General features: G+C 45.0%; 1 pseudogene; it reads left to right on the top strand.

Moving 5' to 3' along the window:
• The first annotated feature begins 709 nt into the window (after positions 1 to 709).
• Positions 710 to 2,710, top strand: LOC123139028 (receptor-like protein 2; annotated as a pseudogene).
• Positions 2,711 to 8,530: the final 5,820 nt, after the last annotated feature.

The raw sequence follows: 8,530 nt of genomic DNA, 5'->3' as shown, positions 1-8,530 counted from the left end.
CTGAGCCCTCCCTGAAAGATGCAGCAGTGAACAAGTCGGGAGTCGGGAGTCGGGACAGTACTCCAAGGCCCCGCCATGGCCTCTGACTCTGACGGCAGCTGCACCCGCGATGATCTGCTGTAAGTCGCTCCGTGCTCAGGACGCTCGAGCACGAGCTGGGGATACCCATGTCACACACCGTTCTCCATCACTTGGCAGCTCGTCGACTGTGTTGCCACGGACTCGTCGGTGACTTGACGTCCTGGGGCTGAGCAAGACGGTACAGCTGGAGCAAACTGCGTTCAAATTATCTGTAGCAAAGTGAAGTGAACATATATTGGTTAAATGCAAACACGTCTACAATGATGGTCAATGACAAATACTCGTTCAGAGAACTACGAAGGAGTCGGCGTGCAGCTACACATACAGTAAAGATCATCAAAACTGGATACAATACTATTCAGCTAGATCATCAATCCCCGAATCACAACCGGATTCTGTTCGACAGACCATGTCCAACCGTCCACATAAGCATCACACCAAGTCACCAATCAGCCTGTCACTACTATTCCTCAGTCCTCACGCGATACCGAGTCCCACCCAGATCGGTTCCATGGCAACCACAAATCCCAGTCCAAGGTCCGTAATAATGCCCAAGTGGAGGCGCCAAGACAGTACAATCGAAAACAACAGCAACGGAATCCTTGACCCAAACTCCTTTGTAACGACTATGGCTGCAAGGGGCAACGGAATCTCATTGGCCTCTCCCACAAGTTCCTGCACGGAGCATGAGAAGACCTCCCTTCTCCAGTTCCTTGCTGGGCTGTCGAGTGACGGTGGCCTCGCTGCCTCATGGCAGGATGGCATGGATTGCTGCACGTGGAGAGGGATCACCTGCAGGCAAGATAGCATGATCACCAGTGTCATGCTCGCTTCAGAAGGCCTAGAGGGGCACATCTCGGAGTCCCTTGGAAACCTCACCGGGCTGCAGTACCTTAACCTCTCTCACAACTCGCTGTCTGGTGGTGGAATTGGTGTCGTCCAGCAGCATCACCGTCCTTGATGTCAGCTTTAACCAGCTCAATGGAACACTCCACGAGCTGCCATCTTCAACCCCTGCCCGGCCACTGCAGGTACTGAACATCTCAAGCAACCTATTTGCAGGACAGTTTCCATCCGCCACTTGGAAAGCAATGGAGAATCTGATAGCACTCAACGCAAGTAATAACAGCTTTACAGGGCAGATGCCAACTCATTTCTGTAACAGCTCACCATCCTTCGTGGTGCTTGATCTGTGTTTAAACAAATTCAGTGGCAACATTCCCCAACGAGATTGGTGATTGCTCCAAGCTGAGAGACCTCAGGGCTGGGTACAACAACCTCAATGGAACACTTCCAGATGAACTTTTCAATGCAACCTCGTTGGAATACCTGTCCTTTTGTAATAATCATTTAAATGGAGTTATTGATGGTGCGCACATAACCAAGCTCAGAAATCTAGCAACACTTGATCTTGGAGGGAACAACTTCAGTGGCGAGATTCCAGATTCCATAGGCCAGCTCAAGAAATTGGAGGAGTTCCATTTGGACAACAACAAATTGTCAGGGGAGCTGCCATCAGCTCTAAGCAACTGCACGAATCTCGTAGTAATTGACCTCAAGAATAACTATTTCAGTGGACAGCTCGCCAAGGTCAATTTCTCCAACCTGCCAAATCTGAAGACATTAGATTTTACTTCAACAACTTCACCGGCACAGTTCCAGAAAGCATATACTCTTGCAGCAATCTCACTGCACTGCGGGTGTCTGGAAACCATTTAGAAGGACAGCTTTCACCACAAATTGGCGATCTGAAGTACCTCAACTTCCTATCGCTTGCTGACAATACTTTCAGAAACATCACAAATGCACTGTGGATCCTTAAGAGCTGCAGGAACCTTACCACGCTGCTACTCGGGCAAAATTTCAGTGGAGAGCTCATGCCAGAGGATGACACACTTGATGGTTTTGAGAAACTTCAGCTTCTTTCCATAGGTGGTTGCTCATTGTTGGGAAAAATTCCTCGTTGGTTATCAAAGATAGCAAACTTGGAAATATTATTTTTAGATGTAATCAACTTACTGGACCAATACCTAACTGGATCAGCAGCCTAAACTTCCTCTTCTATCTAGACATAAGAAACAACAGTCTCACCGGAGAAATTCCAACAGCACTGATGAATATGCATATGCTGAAGTCAGAAACGGTTGAAGCCCGTTTAGACCCAAGGATCTTCGAACTACCAGTTTATAAGGGTCCATCACTTCAGTATCGCATACCCATTGCTTTCACCAAAGTGATGGATCTAAAATGGGCAGCCCCAGTGCATGTAGCTCCCGCTTGCGCAGGGTCTGGGGAAGGGTCCGACCACTTTGGGTCTATTGTACGCAGCCTTTCCCTACATTTCTGTAAGAGGCTGTTTCCAGGACTTGAACCCGTGACCTCATGGTCACAAGGCAACAGCTTTACCACTGCGCTAAGGCTCGATCTAAGCAACAATAAATTAACTGGTGAGATCCCTCTGGGGATTGGCCAGCTGAAATCTCTTCTTTCACTAAATTTGAGCTTCAACGACCTAACAGGACAGATTCCAATGTCAGTATGCAATCTCACAAACCTGCTGGTACTAGATTTTTCTAACAACCACCTTACTGGTACAATCCCAGCTGCATTGAACAGCCTGTTAGATTGATCTCTCCTCCAATGGGCCCAACGGCTCATTGGGCCCTTGACCCACGCCCTGATCGGGGGCGTCCAGCCCAAGCAAGGCTGGTGGGCCCCTGTCGCGCAGTGCTATAAAGAGGAGGTGGGGACCAGGGCACAGAGTACGAGGTTCGTCGCCGCCACTGTTCCCCACTCCTAACCCTAGTCCGATCCAGAGGAGGCACTGAAGCGATGGGAAGCGCCACCAGCCACTTCACCATCGACCTCTACGCCAAGCTCCCATCCGTTCACCACCGGCACTGGGAGCTCCTCGAGACAAGGAGAAGGTAATCTCCTCACGACACCGTCAGTCCTAGTCTACCCGATCCCACAGACTCCTATCAATGGTATCAGACAGGTTGGGTATAGGATTTTTCGGTTGAAATAGAACACAGAGAAATTAAAAAGACCCTCCCCAAAGAACCCTAGCAGGGCAGAGCAAAGAAAATCAAAAAAGTAAACCGGAGAAGGCCTTGGGCCGCCGGCAAAGTGCGCCGCCACTCCGGCCGCGCCTGTTCCTCTCGATCCCGTCGCGCATCGGCAAGTCGAGGCGACAGGGACGAAGAACCTACCCCGAAAGGGGCAAAGAGCACCGCGGCCAAACCGCTCGACGGCGGCGCGCTCACCGCAAGGTGGACGCACAGCCGGCGAGGGGGAAGGCCACGGTGCCGCAGCCGTCCGCTCCGCCGCCCTCGGGCGCACAGGGGAGCAGAGGAGGGCTCTGCCCGCGCCTCTCTCTCTGTCGCAGGAAGTGGATGGAGAAAGAAAAACAGGAAAGGGAAAAGGCTCGGGCGGCCGTGGCATCCGACGTCGTAGTCGGCCCGCCGGCGGTGCAACAGGGCCGCTGGTCTGATCTGCCGCGGTGGAGGCCAGGCAAAGCGGTGCGCGCGGAGGAAACGAAGGGGGAAGGAAGCAGAGGCGCGTGCGATGCGGTGGTTATCCACCCTGCCGCCGGCGGCCAGACGGAGTCTCGCCGGTGGCCTGGAGCGCTGCCGCGGAGATAAGAGGCGAGCAGCGCGCAAGGGGAAGAATGGTTTAGGGTTTCCCTCGGCTTCGCTGACGAGCTGTTTTGTTCGAGCGAAATCGACGCTTGGTCGTCGGATCGCGATGAACAGCAGAGATAGAAAACCCAGCGCCACAGTGGGCCTTTTGGGCCGAAAGGGGCACTGGACATCGGTCAAGGCCACCACCGCTTGCACTTGCTACGGACCGTGGGCCGTGTCGCTCGCTCCCAATGGGCAGCGTCAGCGTCACGCAGGCGGCAGATAAACGCCGGGCGCTCACCAAGCCGTGGGTTGGTTTTTTCCGACTGTGGTTGCCCTGCAGTTTTTTATTATTATTATTTGTCCGGTTTTTGGCAAATTTCACATAGTATTTTCTATTCAAATTTAATCCAAAGAAAGTTTGTTTGGAATAAATTTGAATGGTAAACAGAAAAAGTTTCTGAAAATGGAAATAGAAAATTTTCAGAAAAAGAAATGTTCATGAATTTTTTGTAAAGAAAACAATAAAGTTCATGAATTTTTTTATTTTGTCAAAGAAAAGTTTCTGTAAAGAATTAAAAGTTCATGAGTTTTTTATTCATGTTTTTCTGCTGCGTAAATAATTAATAGTGCTCTTTTACAAAGGGCAGCCCGGTGCATGTAGCTTCCGCTTGCGCAGGGTCCGGGGAAGGGTCCGACCACTTTGGGTCTATAGTACGCAGCCTTTCCCTACATTTCTGTAAGAGGCTGTTTCCAGGACTTGAACCCGTGACCTCTTGGTCACAAGGCAGCAGCTTTACCACTGCGCCAAGGCTCCCCTTCAATTAATAGTGCTCTTTTACAAAGAAAGAAAAAAGTTTTATCCTCCAATTAAATTGGAACCAACCGGAAAATTTAATTGGATGAACAGTTTTTGAGAGAAGTTTTTTCACTTGTGGGTGAAATCAGATTCAAATAGCTTTTGCTATTATGATTAAAGTTTAATTATGGTATTGTTATTTTCTGACCAACGTTGATGATGACAATATTATAATTCTATGAGTCTTATGTTCAGAGCTTAAATCTCTGATAAAATTTGTATCAAAATTTTCGGAGAACAGATAAAGATCAAGAAATGCTATTGAACCAGAGAAATGTACATTTCTTGTTCCCGCTGCAATGAAGTTGATGATGGTTATTTCTTAGCAAAGTTGTTTAATAGACATACTATGAAAGAAAGTTTATACTATCATCATATTGATTATGAGTTATATGCATTATTTCCATTTCCGCCCAACGATGATATGGAATTAATGTAGAAGGATGATGTTTTATTCTAATTCTGCCCAACGGTGACTTAGAATATAAAGGGTTTTAAAAGTTTAATGTGCATATTTTTTAACCAGACTAACATGGGTTATTTTTATGCTCATTATTGTTGATTATTGGCTAATCTTTCTCAGACTAAAAGTTTTCCATGCTTTCGTTCGTGAAAGCAAATGGCTGGGTACTTGTGACCTGAAAGATGACCAAGAAAGGTCATAACATGAGGGAGTATGTTCTCTCTAAATAATGTCTTCAAAAGAAAAGAGATAGATCATTGAGAGTCTTGGTTGACGAATGTCTTTCATGTACTCTCTATGAAGAAGATTATTCAGTCAACATGATTTGAGTTGAAACAAGCAACATGCGTGTTTAATTTGACCAACGTCAGATCAAGCATGTGTGTCAAAGAGCATTCGGATTTATTTCTAAATTTGATGATTGAATATTCAGTCAAAAGAGCCAATTCTGGCATTTATGTCCCTTACAGGGAATTACCCGCATAGCGGGAAAAGATGATTATGATAAAGTCCGCATGGCGGGAAAAGTCTGGGAAAATACCTGCGTAACGGGGTAAAGTTGACATAGTATTATGTCAAAAATCCTGTATGGCGGGAGAAATTTTGGCGAAGGACTTATCCTGTATGACAGGAGAAAGATATGATGACTCATGTGCTTTTAATGTGTCCCACTCTGGGAGAAAAGTATGGAGTAGGTATTATGCCTTCCTAGTATCGACCGTACACCTTAAGTATAACGGTCATTAAGCACTCAATGAATCAAAAGAGAATAAAAGTTACAGACGAACCTAAAGATAAGAATGATATGCAAGTGTGACTTGCAAAAGTACTAATGATAAAGAACTCTGCTGAGTTTCTGAAATGGAATAAGGGAAAAGTACTCCCATACCAGTTAACAGATAACTTCATTACATATGAAGTAATCAGATAAATGAAGTAGATACTCAATTCCTCAATTCACAAGAGTTGTGAATGGTTTTTCGAAATTGTGGCAGAAAAGTTCTTGCCACATTTCGAGGGGGAGAAAGAAATATGAAATATCCATTAATGAAGAATGTGATCGTCTGGGGAGTACGATGATCATAATAATACCCCTCAAGAAAAGAAAACCCAAATAAAGAAGAAAGTATTAACAGAGTAAACCCAAAAAATAAAGTTTAAAGATACGCCATTCTTAGTGAAGATGGAGTAATCTGGGGGAGCATGGTATGAAGATACCTAAGACTCAAATAGATTGTATCTGGGGAAGCATGTTGTATGACCTATACAACACCCGTTGTTAGCTCTATAAAGGAGGAATGATTAAACATGGATCTTGTGATAAAGGTCCCGGTAAAACCTATTGCCTCTTGGAAGTGAAAGACTATACAATTAATTTGCCTCTTGGCAATGATAGAGCAACAACAGCCCCATATGAAAGAAGTGCCAGTACCTGAGACACAGATGGTCTTAAGGAATGAGAAAATCAGATACTTCTGATTACTATAAAGTCTATGTTAGTGAAATTCAAATGGAGGTTGATCCCACCTCATTTAAAGCGCTCAATCGAGCTTCAAGAAGTGTCTGCTTATCTAAATGATAAGAGACAATGTGAGATGAAATGAAATTGGTGAATTCTGACGATGTTCGGGACTCATGAGTAATTTCCAATGGAGCCAAAACAATAGGCTATAAAGAGTCTACAAGGTCAATGTGACTTCAAAGGAAATATGTAAAGGTGTAAAACACGACTAAAATTGAAAGGTTTTTGCGCATTTTACACTGAATAGATTACAATGAGTGTTGGTAGCACATCATGATCTGAGTTACATCAGATGAAAGATATTATGATCTGAGTTACATCAGATGAAAATAAAGAACACAGGGGATACTGCCTGAAGAAGTCTTTTATGGACTAAAGCAATCAAATGTTGTTTTGGGTTAAAGAAAATGAGAGGACAATTGTGTTTGTATAAAGTTATAGAATGGGAATTTCATTTCCTATATCTTGTACATGCGGATAACATTCTGCTTGTTAGTAGTGATGTTAATTCGACTGCAGGAGGAAAAGAAGTTCTTGTCCTCAAAGTTCAAAAGAATGTCTCTCATTATAAGGATCGAGATTCACCTAGAAAAGAATAAAAGGGGTATTAGGGGTGTCGCATGGGCATGCTAAGGAAAGTTTCTAAAGTATGCATGCGAGAAAACCTACACCTGTTCTTATAGTAAAGGGTAATGATTTTGGGAACTTTAGTGTTCCAAAAGTCAATACAAATAGACCAAATGAATATGATACCATATGCTTCAGCTGTTGGAAGCTTAATGAATGCAAAAGTATAACATTACAGTGACACAGTTCACGTAACCGGGTTGTTTTGGTAATGTCCAGTCCAGATATAGATCACTGGAATGGAGTCAAAAATATTGGCCTCATGCTAAAAGGAGCAAGAGTTCTCGAAAGGTTGTGAATACAGAAATAGAACTTGTGAAATATACAGCGAAATCCACAATTGTCGCTGACTTTCACACTTGGAGTTTTTGTGTGGAAAAACTCTAAAGAATGAATCAATTATCGTTAATATGATGTAAAGATAATGTACAACATGATATGAGGCTGAGGGACAGGCAAAAAGGTTAAGGAAACATGTACCCGGAGTTGATAATGGTTGACAACAACAATAACCATTAAGTAATTCGCTCCTATGACAACGAGTCAAGTGTGGTGCCAAACACATTGACACAGAGTTATACGTTGTTAAGGAGAAAGTCCGGAATTATGTTGAAATGCTTAGAGCATGAAAGCAACAGACAAGTATTTGCAGAGCTGCTTATTAAAGTCTTACCGCCCAGTGTGTTCGGAGAACACACATTCGACATGGGTTTTAGGGTATAGTCTAAGATTTCCGGACAATAAAAGGGCCCAAGGTTAAAGAATTTGTTTCAAAACAGAGGAGTGTGTTGTAGGTGTTGATTCTATCGGGAATGAACCGTGATGATGAGACATGCTCTACATGCAAATCTGTGATGGAACGAGTACTTTGAAAAGAGTTATTTCAAAGTATAAAGTTAAAAGTATATGTTGAGATCAAGGGGGAGAATGTTAGATTGATCTCTCCTCCAATGGGCCCAACGGCTCATTGGGCCCTTGACCCACGCCTTGATCGGGGGCGTCCAGCCCAAGCAAGGCTGGTGGGCCCCTGTCGCGCAGTGCTATAAAGAGGAGGTGGGGACCAGGGCAAAGAGTACGAGGTTCGTCGCCGCCACTGTTCCCCACTCCTAACCCTAGTCCGATCCAGAGGAGGCACTGAAGCGATGGGAAGCGCCACCAGCCACTTCACCATCGACCTCTACGCCAAGCTCCCATCCGTTCACCACCGGCACTGGGAGCTCCTCGAGACAAGGAGAAGGTAATCTCCTCACGACACCGTCAGTCCTAGTCTACCCGATCCCACAGACTCCTATCACAGCCTGCAGTTCCTCTCAGCGTTCAGCATTTCTAACAATGACCTAGAAGGCCCTATTCCA

Source organism: Triticum aestivum, chromosome 6B (genome assembly GCF_018294505.1).
Source record: "Triticum aestivum cultivar Chinese Spring chromosome 6B, IWGSC CS RefSeq v2.1, whole genome shotgun sequence".
NCBI lineage: Eukaryota > Viridiplantae > Streptophyta > Magnoliopsida > Poales > Poaceae > Triticum > Triticum aestivum.
The sequence above is the reverse complement of the archived record's forward strand: the minus strand, read 5'-3'. Positions and strand labels throughout refer to the sequence as shown.